The sequence below is a fragment of the Empidonax traillii genome, unplaced genomic scaffold, assembly GCF_003031625.1.
Source record: "Empidonax traillii isolate 1590-97213 ecotype Southwest subspecies unplaced genomic scaffold, ASM303162v1 scaffold186:size1492175, whole genome shotgun sequence".
NCBI classification, from domain to species: Eukaryota; Metazoa; Chordata; class Aves; order Passeriformes; family Tyrannidae; genus Empidonax; species Empidonax traillii.
This window is the reverse complement of record NW_020955379.1, coordinates 700316-716659: the sequence shown is the minus strand read 5'-3', so window position 1 is coordinate 716659 and position 16344 is coordinate 700316. Positions and strand designations below refer to the sequence as shown.

The window sequence follows — 16344 nt, the reverse complement described above, 5'->3', positions numbered from 1 at the left end:
TAAATCAGCATAAACCATGTATTTTTCCATCTTGTCAAGTCGAGAACAAAAGACCTAAGCAAGTTCAAACTACCTTGTCAGTAGAAATGATTCAGAAGTCTGCAAAAATATGTCCCAGCCTTAAATTATGGTAAGTATATGTAAGTATATCCAAGATCCTTGTGCACATATAAGCAAGTCAAAAATTACAGTGTACAAATTTTATCTTTATTAGCTGTAAATTATTTATTATTTTTTCTAAAAAAAAAAAAAAAAAAAAAAAAAAAAAAAAAAAAAAAAAAAAAAAAAAAAAAAAAAAAAAAAAAAAAAAAAAAAAAAAAAAAAAAAAAAAAAAAAAAAAAAAAAAAAAAAAAAAAAAAAAAAAAAAAAAAAAAAAAAAAACCAAAAAAAAAAAACACAGACAATACTGCCAGGTTGACCCTAACAAAGATTTTTCTCTTTATTTTGTGCTACTAAGCAAGGCATATCAAGACAATTTTATGGAATCATGAATGTAGTACCTCAGTCCCAGGAGTTTGCTGCTGGCCTATCAGTGTTCACACTGGTGACAATATTGCTGTTGATTTGAACGGGACCATAGGTTGAAGTAAAAAGCCTTTTAAAATTCCACACAATGTAAACAGGTTTATTATATCTAACTAGACAAGCACTTGTTTTCAATTACATTTTACTGTGACAAAATTGAAAAAAAAATCACCTAATCAGAAGAACTTTTATACATATTTTTTTTTTTAATTATAGATTTCACAGAGTGCCAGTAAGCAAGAGAATTGCACAAGGACAAAGATAGAACACAACTCCTGTAACTGCATGTTGTTTTTTGCTTAATTCCTTTATTAACTTCTTAATTAGTTAGTTTGTGCAGTACCTAGGAAATGTAAAGCAGTAATAAGTGCTAATTAATCATTTATATAACATACAACTAGTGTTGTAAATTGTACAAATATAGCAAAAAAAAAAAGAACTGCATAATGATGAAGAATGAAGCCTACAATGCTGATAAACTTCCTTCATTAGGAAAAACAAAACAGGAAAACAGTCACATGCAGCTAACAGTAGGCTGTAGCTGCAGAAAGACTGCTTCATGGGGAGCAACAGAAGCAAGAGGTGAGGTGAATGAATGACACTAAAAGCACTGCCCAACTGCTTGTGTTAAGGAGAACATACAGTGGAAAAGAAGCAGAACTGCAAGGAAAAAATGACAGTTTCATTGAATTGCAAATGAGAGGTAATAATTTCAACATCCACTGTGACAGAATACTTCTATGTGCTATAAGCTCTGATAGATGCTGCTTTAGACCAATTAATGAGCAGAACCATTTGATGCAACAGCATTTAGTGCAGTAAGTTTGGAAGTGGAAAGGTGCTTCTGCTTGTGCTTTCTGGTGACCTAATGAACCTGTTCTAACTGGAACAGCAGTTTCTCCTGTCAGAACAACTTAAAAGCTGAGTGATAAAGAGGAGACAGCAGTTATCACTTCTTCCAAGTCCAAAATCATGCATAAATGGATGAAGTGGAACAGAGTACCTAGTGAGAGTAAAAAAGTTGGAAAAAGAATCTAGTGGTATGAAAAACACAAAAAGGACAGAGAGATTTGCTGCTCCAAGAATAAAGCAATTTTGAGTTCTATGAAAACACCCACAATGGATGAGAAGAAAGCAAGCCGTCACATAATTTATGCCAAAAGTTAAACACTTAGATAGTTAACAAGAAAGAAAGAAAGAAAGAAAGAAAGAAAGAAAGAAAGAAAGAAAGAAAGAAAGAAAGAAAGAAAGAAAGAAAGAAAGAAAGAAAGAAAGAGAAAAAAAGAAAAAGAGAAAAAGAGAAAAAGAGAAAAAGAGAGAAAGAGAGAAAGAGAAAAAGAGAAAAAGAGAGAAAGAAAGTATTCTGCAGGTGAAAACAAAAATACTGCTGTGACTTTCAAAGTTATGTAATGAGTAATAATGATAGTTTAAATGTACAGCTAAAAATTAAAAGGTAAAACTAAGTAGAGAAAAGATGAAAAATCAAGTTAACATATTCATCATCATAAATAATAATATTCGCAGTATTAAATACTATTATTTCTATGCTATAAAAGGTTTTCTATGTGATACTAAAGAAAGATTTAATGTAACTTTACGAAAAGATGTATTTCACTTCCTTATTTTTTGATCGGTTTATTTTCTTCAGCCTGCCAATATACGCAAAACAGTATGAAGAGATGATTTAGTAGCACAACATAAAGTGTTTTTTTTTTACCTTGCTTTAAATATAGAGAATGCTGAAAATTCTGACAGATGCACATATTAAGAGAGAAAGAAGCCAAAACTATTTTGCAATTCCATTGTTAAATATGTCTAGTAATGCCCAAAATGTCCACCAGAGTTCATCTGCAATTTTAAATTAATTTGCTCTGGCACATTATTAGCTCTTTTCGTATTTCATTCTTATGATCTTGTCCTACTGAGTCTTCCTTTTCCTAGTTTGGGGAATTTTAATTATTTATTATTTATTACATTCTCTTTCAGATCTAGTGCTAAGGCAAGCAAAGGCAAACCTTTTTAGGTACTCTGTATTTTATACTGTTTACCATAATTAGGGCCAAGTATCCAGGAATCAGAGTTTTATTATTCTGGAAGGCATTATGAGCACACTCTTTCTATGGCGAATCTTAAAATAAGGTGTAAATCAGAGCTTTAACTTCATGGTCATGGAATGTAGGAAAAAATAGTTAATAAGTTGAAACCCTCAGTGGAAGTGCCAGGTCCTCAGCACCAACTGCTTCAGTGCACTGATCCCACCCTCTTGTGCTGTGGCAGTTTCTGAGCAGACACAGATACTGCCTGTGGCACCCAGAGTCCAAACACCTTGCTGACTGACCATCATTTACATTCTTGGTACTTGTACTTTTTTACTCGCAAAAGGTACATACTCTCCATGTGATAACAACAATCAAGTAACCCAAGAGTTAGTAACCCAAGAGGAGTTAATTTTCCAAGTAAATTTGTAATTTTGTCCTCTGTCAAGTCTCAATGGACTAATAGAGGCCCACCGTAGACTCAGGTTGCTGAGGGGGAAACAGGCATTTTTTTTCAGTGGTCATGGCTGTCATTTTGTTAGTGGTCATTCCCTCTCAGATGACTCCTTGAGACACAGAATACATCACAAGCTGCATCATGCTTAGATTAGAGTTTTCTGCTGAAATGATGAGGCAAGAAGGCATTTCCTTCATAAAAGCTGAACTTAAGGCTCCAGAAGCCATTTTCATCTAGCTTATCTAAGCCCTACTGAAGCAAATAGAGGCTCAGCAGACTCCACTTCATCATATTTGGAGCATAAGGAAATATGCTTTGAATTGTAGCTCATTCCAGCCTTTAAGTGCATCTGAGCATTAATTGCAGAAGCTTTGGGGCTTTTTTTTTTTTTGTTGTTTGCATTTCACAGTCCTTCCAGAAAATAACACTACAAAACAAAACACCTTTGGTTTCTTCACACTTTAAAGCTCCACTTTCTATTGCAAGTTTTGTAAATAGATTTTAATTGTATATGTTTAGATCTTAGTGAAAGAAAGGTTTTTTAAATTATTTTTTGCTTCCATCTGAAAAAGTCCACAGTGAATAGATCTTGGGTTTTGCTAGCTGAACACAAAGACCTACATGTACTAAAACTTGATCATGTGGGGCATGGCCTGGCCACTTTATGCTCAAAGTGACATACAAATTACTCAACTTTGCACCTTGCTCATTTATGTGCCCCGACACAGAGAAGAAAATGAGCTGGGGCAACTTTATCTACTAAGTTTTCACAGGAATAGCTGATTTTTAGTGTCTCTGAGGTAGCAAATCTCACAGAAGTCCCCCAGAATTTAGAAAACATCCCCAACAGATGAATCTTCATGACATGCTAAAAAAATATTTTTTGTTTAAGCTTGTAATGTCATACTGGGTGCTACATGGTGCATGACTCATGGTCCTAATGAAGACTTTGTAACAGAACTGGCAGTATCCTAAGTATATCCACTGTGGTTTTGACATATTATTACTTGGTAAATAATGGGAAATAACAACCTTAGGATGGAAAACCATCCTCAAAACATCAAGTTGTTTCTCAGATGCCTTGTCTTCTTCCATTTTTTAAATAGTCAGCTAATTACTGTGACAGAGAAATCAGTTCTTGATATGAGAAGATTCCTTCCAACAAATTTTCTGAATGAGTACAAAGTATTTTCTATTTTAATCTTTCCAACCCATACAAACTCCCTAACCTAGAAATAGTCTTCTACTATCTGGAGCTTTGCTGCTACTGACTTTTCAAGTTCTCTTTTTGTTAACTATGTTTCTCTAAAATCCTATTTAAAATGCAGTAATATTTATAAAATAACAATTCAGAGATGGATAATTCAGAGGTTTTTTTTAACATAAGCTCTTGAGGAAGTGATTAATAAATGCACTGGGAAAATAAGCAATTAATGACTTTGGCACTGTCTTTATCTAATGTTGGCTGAATGTCTGAATGTGTTCACTTTGTTCCTTTGCAGTCTGAACTATTGATTGGTAACATTGGCTTCTGTCTGCTACATTACAGAAGACAGAGATGTTTCATTCTAGGTTACTGAATGCAAAATTCCAGAACAATACAGTATATAAGTGCTCCAGCACTGGAATAATCCTCTGTTGTAGTAGCCACCTGTACTACAAACATCAAATGTACAGATTTGATTGCTTGTGATAAGTAAATTGCAAGGTCCGGACTTCCTCGACAAACCATGACTGTCAAGGTGTTTAGCAGCTTTTGTGCAGAATCCATCACAAAATGGTAGCTTTCACTTAAATAAGCTGGCACTCAAAACTTCTCCTTATGGCACATTATAGGCATGGCCTGAATGGTCAGACTGTCTGTCCCTAAGTCCTGGACTGTGATTTGCAAAGAAACCTTCAGATGGGAGGAACCTTCCTTTAAGCTGACATAGATCTCACTGAAGTACCTCTTATCAAAGAGTTAAAAAGAAAGTGATGAGTCAAGGGTAAAGACTTGAAGAAATAAAAGTTTGATGTGAAAATTCAAATCACTGCAATGAATGCTAAATTAATTTTATTAATAGTTTTTCAATTAGACTTCTGGCCCAAAGCAATAGAACTACTTCACTTAGTATTTAAAAATGTGTCAGCATTATAAATAGATAAGTTTTCCCAAAAAGAAGACACAATACTTGTTCTTTTAAAATAATTCTAACAGGAAAGCAAAACAACTTTCAGGAAAAAAAGCTTTTATTTTGCATGCAACTACAATGAATATTGGTTTTCTGTTCAAGAAAACAGTATGATTTGATGGGGTTTTAAATAGTTTCCTAGCATTTTTTTGAGTAGCCTGTAGAAATAAATTTGTGAACCTGATTTTCCATTTGCAACCAGAATGAGTCACAGCTAAAGATTTTTAATGCACTCTTTGTACAAAACATCATATCATGACATCACTGCATATAATCTGCACTCACTGTAAATTGCTTTTATAAAGAAATTGCTATTACAATTACATGAAACTTAGTAAAATAGAATTTCACCAAATGTCTTCACCATGATTTGCTTTGATTTTTTTTTTTTTTTTTCATTATGAGGCTAGTAGAATTAGCCTTGTTACTTGGCTGAACATTTTGTGGCTTTTGTAAAAACAGGTTTTTTTCAGTTGAAGTTCTGGAGTACCAGACAAACAATCCAATCAAACCCGTAAACCAAGTCTGACTGTAACATGGATCTGCTGTTCTACTGATTACGACGGCTGTTGAAACATTCAAACCAATCGCATCAGGGCACAAAACATTAATACCAATATGCTACTTATTCAACTCAAACAAGAGTAGCAATTTCCTCACTAGATCTGACCAGCAGCCAGTGTACCTTAGTATCACATCTGCAACAGGCACCAAAGCCAGGAAAGTCAAAGAAGATCCAAGTTATGGAACTGTTGCCGTGTGCCTTGCAGTAGCACGGCTGATCTTCTACTTCAGTTCCCAAAGGTCCAGCTAAGGCAATGCATGAGCTTGAATTACTGATCAACAGCCATCTATGCCAGTTATTATCGTTCCTACCTCTTCTTGACTCACTATAAAATTAAAATCCCTTTTTCTATAGTTATATTTCCCCCCAGTACTTTCTTCCATTTTGAGGATAAAAAAGATAGAGCTGACAAGTTTCAACTTATGATGGGCAAGAAACTACTGAAACCCACTGAGCATCTTGAGATCCTAAATATTAGAATACAGAAATGTAGGTGAATAAAGGATTTTGCATGTAAAATATTGAACTCCTATCATATCAGTTTTGAAACCAATTCACTGATATGTCGTTCCATACGGAGAGATGAACTGGCATGCTACAGTTGACAATTTCATTGAAAGTAGTGAATTGGAAGCTATTAAGACCGTAATCAAAAGCTGAGGGAATTATATACAACAACAAGAAGGATGGTGTTTCTAGGGCAGTTGCTAATATCAGAAGTTGCTCAACAGTATGGTAAGCAAGTATACCCTCTTTGCAACAAACTAGACAGAGATGTCCTATGCAATTCTGGGCTCTGTTTCTCCCTGACATAAAGACAAAACATCACAAGAATTTCTGTTGTGCACTGGTCGACCCTCGTCTTGGAACTCTGCTGTGTTTATTATTGCATATAAACATATTGAGAAATTTAAAACAGGTATGAGGCAAAGTGAACATGTTACAAGATACAAAAGAAATTATAAATATCCCAACTCAAATATCAGTATACATTAAAAAGAAAAAAAAAGGCAAACATCTATCATGTATAATAGTGCTTGCTTGAGTTTTCATGAAACATCAAAAAAATTAGCAGCTTGCCTTTTTTCAGCCAGCCAGTGTAACCCTGTTTCTCTGAAATTCAATTTCATATGCAGGGCTGTCATTTCCTTCATATTCTACAGAATATAAATATTCTGTCCTTTTAGTATTTTAAGATAGCTGTATGCATATACATAAATTCACAATGCCTCTAAACATAAAATGTGGGTACTTTTCAGCTTTGCCTGTGCAAGGCTGTATAGGTAGTGGTACATGACAGTCTACCCCCAATAGAACAGTACTGGTCTCAGGTTAGCAAGCTCTTCAGATCCAAGTGAAGTTTACATCCCATCACCAGCAGAGGGTTCTGCAGTGAAGGATGATTAATGATTTTCCTACTTCTCCCTTTCCCAGGTTGTTCACATTTTCACAATTTGGAAATAAATTGCATAGTTTTATCTGCCAATGACTCACTTGCTATGAGTACCAGACAGACACAAGGAGGTCAGAAATTCTAATAGTGCTGATTAAACATAATTACTGACTCATTTTGCCTTCCTTTAACTATCCAGAGAGCTGTACAGAGCTGGTTGTTGTGTCTACGTGTCCATAAGATACAAATTTATTTTTGTCACATGAGGTAGATATGTGCTGGATTTAGTGGTGTGGGGCTGGATCACAGTTTTTAAGGGTTATTTTAATGTTTGCGTTTCTTTTAACAATTCTCCATAGTGGGACTGCGGTTTTGTTTGTTTGTGTTTGGGTTTTTTTGTTGTTTGTTTTGTTTTGTTTTGTTTTTTTAATATATGTATGATGCCTGGAACAGTAAGTCTTAGGTGACTGATTGGACTTCCCACATACTGCAGTGACCTCCATATTAAACAGCAGCATCATAACAGTATTAGGAGCCTTTTTTGATGGCAATGCATTAATGAAACAAAGGCCCAATTCACAGTATAAGCGCATGAGGAAAAAAAAGCCAGCTAAAGCAGGGGAGAATGCTACTGAAGCAGGAAATGCTTTAACCAGATGCAGCTGAGCTCCCTCAATAGAGCTCCCTTTGCAAGATGAAGGGATGGATAAGAGATGGAATTCAGTCAGGTCTGAGTCAGATTGGTAGGGATATTTGTCAGACATTTTGGTTTAATTTGATTGCGCACAACCTAGGGATTGTCTTGGTAGGTTAGATAGGTTTTCACATAGATTATAGTATATGTGTGTTTCTGATTAAAATGAATTTCACTCAAATAGGTCAAGAAAAAATGTATTATTAGACCAAATTAATACTTCAGAGTCTATTTTGCAAAATATTTTTTCAGTATACATGGAACAGTACTAAAGCAGTCCTAAGAATCTCCCTTTGACTTTTAGAGCTATATGTAGCGTAATAAAATGGCCAGCCTGAACAGAGCATGGACTCTGTCACAGAGGAGCTGGTATGGAACTTTTTAACATTAACTTTATTTGAGGAACAGACCATGATTTTAAGGATAGAGGTAAAAATAATTTACCAAGTCTTAGTCATCTGGCACATAGCCTAGATTTCAAACTTTTGAAAATAAAAACACAATCAAACATACTATTCCAGCAGTAGCAACATGGCACACAAGCTTTTCCACCTGCAGCTTCCCCTCAGCTGCTCACAAGCCCATTCCTGTTAGATTTGACAACTCAACTGCACCTGTAGCCACCCCCTAATCCTACCCCATCAAATGCAGTTTAGCTTGAACTCTTTTTATTATTCCTTCATTATTGACTTTCTTCTTGTTCTTTTTTTTTTTTTTTTAAACTGGCCTTTTTTGAGAAAAGAAGGCTGGGGAGCAGCCAAACTTCATAAGCATATTGGAGTTGATTTTGCTAAGCATCATCCAAACTACACACTCCTCTAAGTGACAAAGAAAAGCTGCTATATCAGAAAAAGGATTAACTGCTTGCAAGATAAAACAAGAAGTAATTACAGATAACATGATCTCTCATTTAAGGTCTTCTTTTAGACACAGAATCTCTGAAATAAAAATAGATTAACTCATTGTCCCTTACAGCCTTTTAAAAGCTCTTTTGAAATACTACACTATTTTTTTTTCCATTGTATTGAACAGGTGTTACATTTTACAGAGGCTGAACAAACTTACAGTCAACCAAAGTAAAAATGAGCAATTTATCATTTCTGAAGCAGATAATTTACAGTGCCTTAACAATTTTTTTAACACTTTGATTCTCCTGCACTTTGGATTGAAACCTATGTGTTTAATTCAATTCAAATTGTCTTTCCATGGCCAAGTAAAGAAAAGCTCTTGTATTCCTGTTTTTCCTGTAATCAAACCCAGTGTCCCAGTTAAAGCAAATTTCATATATAGCAATGTTTTGAAAGTTATTTGTAATATAATTATATTTAAGGAGATTATGAATCTTAAAATTTCAAATTCATATTGCATGTTTATCTGGAACAGTCATGAAAGGGTAAAGATATAAATATATCATGATTTCATAAATAGAGCTTTTGGAGATGTTTAAAGATAATCATATTCCCTGCACGTTATATAATCAGTAAAGTTATTTTTTTTCTGACTATTTTGAGATGTTTATTTTCTCTTGAATTATATCTCCAGTCAGGAGATGGCTGCTAATTTCTAGTAAATTTCCCCCTAGATAAACACAGTTGGTTTAACACCTTTTAAAAACTACTGCTGCATTTAGAGGTTATGGTTCACATCTGAAGGTGTATGAAAAGCAAAGGAATTTCATAAGAATCCCCCCAAAAGCAACCACAAATTCAGTTTTTCCTGTGCAGAGTTGGATAAAATAAAAAGGTGACACAACCTGTTCTTGAACTCCTTTTTCAGTGAACCAATGAAACAATGCTTATTCACACTCAGCACTTCAGGGAAAAACTGTTTCCTCAAATGTAAATGGAAGGAGGTCTTACCTTGATATTACCTGAGTTTGAAGTTGTAAGTATTCTGACAGGATTGTGACTTCCTTAGTGTGAGAAAGAAAGACAATGTTCCCACATTTCAACGTGGATGCTGAGAATACAGAGCTAGAAAACCCTCTGCAATAGATTATCACATCTGACACGTTTAATCAGTTTTGACACACAGCCTCCTCCTTTTGCCAATCTTAAAAAGATTGTCCTTGAAAGGGCAGACAAACTCTGGACTTCTGGAGGAACAAAGATTACTGTAAATCCAGGTGAGGGAACATATCTTCCCACAGGCCATCTTTTTTTGTATGTGTGTGTGTGGAGAAAATGGAGAAAAATTGCCTGTCGCAAAGATTGTGCGCTCGGATCTGTCCTATTTTAAAGCTTTATAAATGCAGCAATTCAAAGGACTGTTGCTTATAGCAACAAATAAAAGATAGGACAGATGGAGAGGGGAAAAGCATTACTGCAAACCCATCATTGTGCTTAGCAAATTTACACCTCTGAGAGTATGTTGGGGTTTGATAAAGGAAGAAAATGACAAACGTTAATGTTGCAGTAATGAGGTCAGTGCAGTTCCTGGTCAGTGTTCACATATCCTAAGTCACCCTTAAGAGGCCTTCTTTAAACACAGGCACTTATCTCTCAAAAGTGTGTCTCAAGCCTATAGACTGATAAGACATGTTGTTTTTAATTTTTAAATGGACAGCAAATAAGTTCACTATCAACTAATTACCTCATTATGTTTCTTTTTACTTAGAGATAAATATTTCCAGGCATAAACTAGTAAATATTACCAAGGAAAATAGAAATTTTCTCACTAAAGATCAGCCTTTCAGTTAAACCACAGCAAGGTGAACAGCTGTGATTGTGCCAGCATATGATTTTCATATGATAGAAAATAACACAATATATAATAACTCCATAATCATTACCTAAGAAAACACGAATTTTGAGTGATGGCAAAAACGTGTTTTCAATTGATCTACAGCGGTAGACAAGATTTTACTAACTCCAGAAACAACTTGACCAAAGTATACTTGTAATTTGTTTGAGATCAACAGCAGCATCAAAAGATCACAGTTCTCCAACTACAGTTCTCCACCTACTGGCAAGCGAATTGAAATTACACTCCTTTCCCCATCAGTAATTTTTGATGCTAAAACAAGAAAACTTATTTTTGGCAAATTCTTATGAAGAGCTGATCTTTCATTACCTCTGTTATCCCTGCTGTTGGTACATCTTTTCTCTATGCAGTAATACAGCCACAGTAGTCCTCAGTGTTTATTCTTCTGCAGCAAAGTCCAGTATAAATAGCTGTTACTGATTCCCTCTCCCACCAAACCCACTGGTTATGCAAACTGGATGCATACTTTAATGAGCTGTTAGACTATTTCTGTATTGCCTATCACCATCAGCCTTGCTTGTGTCAAACCACCACATGACAACTGAGTTTCCTTAACCAATACATAAGAACTCAGTCAACACAGGAGATGGGGCACATCTAGGAATATAACATGGTCTCCTCTCTCCTTGCAGCACTGGCTTAGGCACACCAGTTAAAATAAATTTTGCACAGAAACTCACATAGATACAAACCTGTTTTGTAAATAGCTTCGTTTTTTAACATAATTACAGAGTAAAAGCCACTGTTGACAAGATTTGCCATCCTGGAAAGCTGGTGACAACATGTATCTCGTGAAGTGGCATGGACTTTTATGCTAAAATTTGTGAAAGTCAAATTTTTGCATGTTTTCAGGAAGGCAGATGACTACTCTGGAAGCATTACAAACTTGAAAAACGACTGCTTTCACTTTGAAATACTCTGAGCCATGTAGGAACGAGAAAACATAAAGCAAGGGCCATGGCCTTGGTACCACGCCTGGAATTTGGTGCATGTGACATCAACTTTTACAGGTTCCACGAGAATTTTACAGGCCTGTAAGAACAGAAGTGTTGGATGTAAAGATAAAACACAAAGTACTGGGAAACAGCCAACACAGCATTTGCAAAAAGCAGCATGTGTTCTTTAAAGGCATTTATAACCACGTGGATAAAAATGATCCATTCATCTACTCTGCTGAATTTCTTCTTGGACTTTCAAAATTACTCTGACAATGTTCCTCACAAAAGAAAAAATAGTGCCACTGAATTTTGGTGTGTAAGGTCTTGACAGGCTTTCTTTGAGTCAGTCTGCAGTGAAAGGTTCAGTTCAAGAACATGACCTTGGTATCTGTTGAGTCTTCCAGTATCCAGGCAGACTGGTTTGAAGTTACTCCTTCCAATTTAGGGCATTGCCCTCATTTTCAGTGCTACTGTTTTGAATGACTGATAGGAATACTTCAGTGACTCTTTCATAGCACATGACTCTTTCATAGCACCATAACCATCAGATTTATAGGGAACTAGACATGATGCTGTAACTGAGTCCTTCTTTCCATGCTGGATTGGGAAAGCCTTTTAGACACTGGTGCATGTGTATCTTTTTCTCATAGTTTTCACTTGGCATAGACCCCTCAAAGAAAAGATGAAAACAAAAAAACCCAAACTTTCATTTGGATCAGTAACATGCTTTCTGCAGGAAGAAAGAACATAGCTTCAATCTACTTCTTATTCGAAGTCCTTTTCACCATGTAAAACAGCATTTTGTTGGCTGATTAAATTTTTGATTGGAAAAGAGAATTCCTTGTGAATTTTCTGCAGAGGATCTTTACCATTTGTTTGCCTCAGCAAGATTCTATCTTATTGTGCAGCTCAGCAACTTCAAAATAATTGTTTTCTATCCATTCATTTGAAATTTTGGATGGCAGTCTTATTATGACAGGATGTGGATTTTTCAGTATGAATGGAGTATTTTGTTAATGTTTATGTCCAATAATTCAGTAGCCAGCTGCTCCATAAATAATATCAAATCATATTCACTATCTGAAAGACCAAATAATCTAATATTAACCTTGTGGCTTCATCTCAGAGAATTTTATTCACCTTTGAATGTTTACTAGCAGTCTGAGATAAAAAGTGCATTTTATAATCCTTCTCTTTTTTTAGTGTTTTGAGCTTTGAAAGTTTTGATGTACCTCACATCTATCTAGGTTTTCACAATAGATAAATATAGTCTTGCAAAATCCATTTACCATCAAAGCTGTTACAGTACATGTGCACATTAAAAAATCTGTTGAACTATTTAATCAATAAATTACTGAAACGTCTCTTTTTAGGTTTGAATCACAGGAGAAATGGCTCAATGACCATAGAAAAATAATTCTTTATATGTATTTTCCCCTCTTTTTATAAGATGATGTAATTCCATATGCTCCGGCCAGATTTTGGTTCTCTCATTACCCTTCAATCTGTTACAGGCTGGAGCCTAAGTAAAACATCTGAACAAATGACCAAACTTCCCATAATTCTCAAAAGTGACAAATACCTCAGTGAAGTCACATAATAAAAGAGGCTCAAGCAGAGCCCTGAACTTGCTATGAGATAAAATTTGCCTGTCATAGAAGACAAAAGAATATTAATAGCTTTTTGCTGTGTGCTTAATGAAATACTTCCCAGACTGCTTGCAAGCTCCTTTATTAAGAACAATAACCTGTTTTTTCCCTGAGATCAGCACATAGTTTTAATACAGAACACCTTATCAAGTGAAGTTTGCTCTATTTTTGTTACCCTAGACAATAAAGCCTACAACAGTAGTGATTCAAATATAAGCAATTTCCAGACATAAAATATAACTGCAACTATCATTCAAACAAATTACCTTCAAAAGTGCCAAGAATCGGTTTTGATCTGAACTACATACCACTGTAAATTCATCGTGATGCAGTTAGATCTTAAACACAAAATACTTAAGAAGTAAGAGAAAGGACATCAACAACAATCAGGTCCCAAAGTTTCCTCAGAGAACCCTAGGTCAGTATTGATGTTATTTTTGTTTATCTCTTCTTTTGCTTCTTACAGTCAGAAAAGAGGAAATGAGGGACAATTTATTATGATTGTTTTACAAAATATTTGAGAGTGATTATAGGGAAGAGTTACTAACTGTTTCAGCTATAAACATAAGAAAAGAAATATGTTAAGGAGAAAAAAATGTTGAACATGGGACAGAGTCTGGAAATAAGAGTAGAAAAGGAAAAAGAATTATGTTAAGGAAAAAAAAACAAGGAAGTAAGAGTGCAAAAGAGGAAAAATGCAGACTTGATAAAGGTGTATAAAAGACTACTTACATCAACATTCTCACTTATAGAATAGCTTTGCTTTCCGCTGGGCTTTTTAATGGGTCTTGAAATATTTCTGATCACATTTTCCCAGAGTGCTGGTCCATCCTCAGTTAATGAGCATTAAGAATCACAGTAGCAACATACTACTGCATGACAAAGTAGTTCACCTGGCCTGTCACCATAAAAACTGACCTAGAACTCTTTGCAAGATGACCATCTGCAATACACCAGTCACACAACAGACATTTCCAACATCTCTAGAGAATTTTCAAATGTGTGAGAAAGCAATTCAGGAGTATTTTTCCCCTGAACTATTACTAGTAGTAACATGAGAACATTTAGTAAAGCCATTTAGCAGCTGTACTACCATACTGAAACCTGTGATATTAGGTACTTTTCTTTATATTTAATTGCTTGCTGTTACCTAGATTCCTTCTCAATTTCTTCCTTCCTAAAACCAAATTCATCTTTAAAGCTGAGTGACTCAGCTGCTTCACTGAAAAGAGTTGTGTCCCTGCCATATATCTTGTCCTGTAAAATAAACTATGATTATAAATGTTTCTATTTAATACAAGGCTTCTTGAACCAGGAGGTTTTTTATTGGACTAATATCTTTCTCTCATTTAACAGGAAGCTATGCAATGTTTCTTTTTCCATCTCCAAGATTTCTGACTTTCAGATTACACTGAGAATTTTCCTGTGGTTGCCAACACGGTTGATAACACTCCAGGACCTCATTATTTGCATGCAAGAGTACAGAATAGCTCAATCTGACTATGCAGGCAAGCACTGGTCAAGACTTTCACTTAATCTCCTGTGACGTGAATGAAGAAACACACTAAATTAGCTGTGTGGAAAGATTGAATCGCTACTGTTGAATGATCAAATGCCAGCACGGAGCTGACATAGAAGCTCAGACCAGTAATGAAGCTTTTCTGCTTTAGCAAATCAGTGTGTTTGGGTTTCAGGTCGGGTTTTTTAGCATGATTCTCTGGCAGGAACTGAGCCCACATGAAGAAAGAAGAAAATGCACTACTTCTGCTTGCTGCCTCTTAAATCTAATTAAATGCTTTTACAGCAGGTACTAAGGGTTCACTTTTTCAACTTGATCCAAACTCTATAAGGAAATGGGTTCATTTGCTTTTAATCTACTGGGGTAGTTGCTTGCAAAGACACTTTTTAATTTCATGTTACCACAGAACAAACAGAGTAAGCTGCTGCTTAATGTTATCATAGAGTATAAGTACTTGAAAGCACTTCTAGAGAAAGAAATTAAGATGCTAAAATAGGTACCATTTAATTTCAAATGCTAAAAGTTTTGCATCAGGGTGTCATACTGCAGAAATGAACAACCAAAACTTCCAAAATAAATAAAGCATGCTTGCTAAAATGTTGATAATCTAGCCTAGAATCTCTTCATAAAACATTTGATAGTGGAGCTTTTAACTCAAGTTGGCTATGCAAAAACTGAAGCAACCCACAAGCTTTAATTCCTTTTTTTAAATCATGGCCAACTTTATATTTACAATCACCATGGAGATGTAGCCTACAGAATCTAATTCCATTTCACTTAGCAGTATCTGGGAGACAAATTGCCTATTTTACCTTCTCCAAATTATCATAAATGCATTCACAAGTTCTTCAATGCATTATTTCAAGTTGATATGCTCGCTCAGTAAATACATTTCTCCCTTATGGAATTTCTTCTGAACATTAAATAAGTAAAAGAAAGTGTTTCTCATTTAGGAACATCAGTTATCAGGACAAATTATGATAAGCTAAATGCTCATGATGTGGAATAAGATCTGAATGCCATCCTTGGGGATATATATGTGACTTTTTATAGAAGATGCAGTAACTGAGAAAACTTCATGCTTCAGAAAATCAGAATTTTAAATGATTCAGTAAAAATCTTTCACCATTAGAAAGACCAGCATTTTAGTGACACTGAGCTAAACCTTAAATACGTAATGAAACCCACTTCAATTTGAAGCAGGGAAGATGATATTATATACTAAAACATGGAAGCATGAGTGGAACTCTGAAAATCTTTAAATGCAACTGTGTTATTAAGTGTGTAATGGCACATGAATCTGACAAGGACTAGACTGGTTAACAGGGAGCAGACTGATGGCAAATTTATATCATCAGATTGCAGCCTCTGTTACAAATGGGCATGACAGTTCCTATCCACTTTACCACTGATTTAGAGCTCCTCAGTGTAGCAATAATCATGAACTCTGTTAAATTTAATTTCTATTTCCATTTGACAACAGGTGGTAAAGTACCATGTCTGTCAGCTTTTAATAGCCATTACCTTTTACACTGCAAAAAGTCATTCTAGATTTTAATTTCTTTTCCAAGGCTATTTCAGAAAACTTTCAAGATGGAATAATGAAAGAAATAAACAGCCCTGAATTGCAT

At 35.1% G+C, this 16344-nt stretch overlaps 1 protein-coding gene across 9 annotated transcripts in view; it reads right to left on the bottom strand.

Moving 5' to 3' along the window:
• Positions 1 to 16344, bottom strand: part of DLGAP1 (DLG associated protein 1) — a 416188-nt gene that overhangs the window by 272219 nt on the left and 127625 nt on the right. The window contains exon 1 of one of the 9 annotated variants that reach the window (XM_027886317.1): positions 5878 to 5966. The exons of the other annotated variants lie outside the window; for them this stretch is intronic. The gene's annotated coding sequence lies outside the window, so the exon portion shown is untranslated. Of the gene's footprint in view, positions 1 to 5877; positions 5967 to 16344 lie in introns of those variants that run through there. 9 annotated transcript variants of the gene reach the window in all.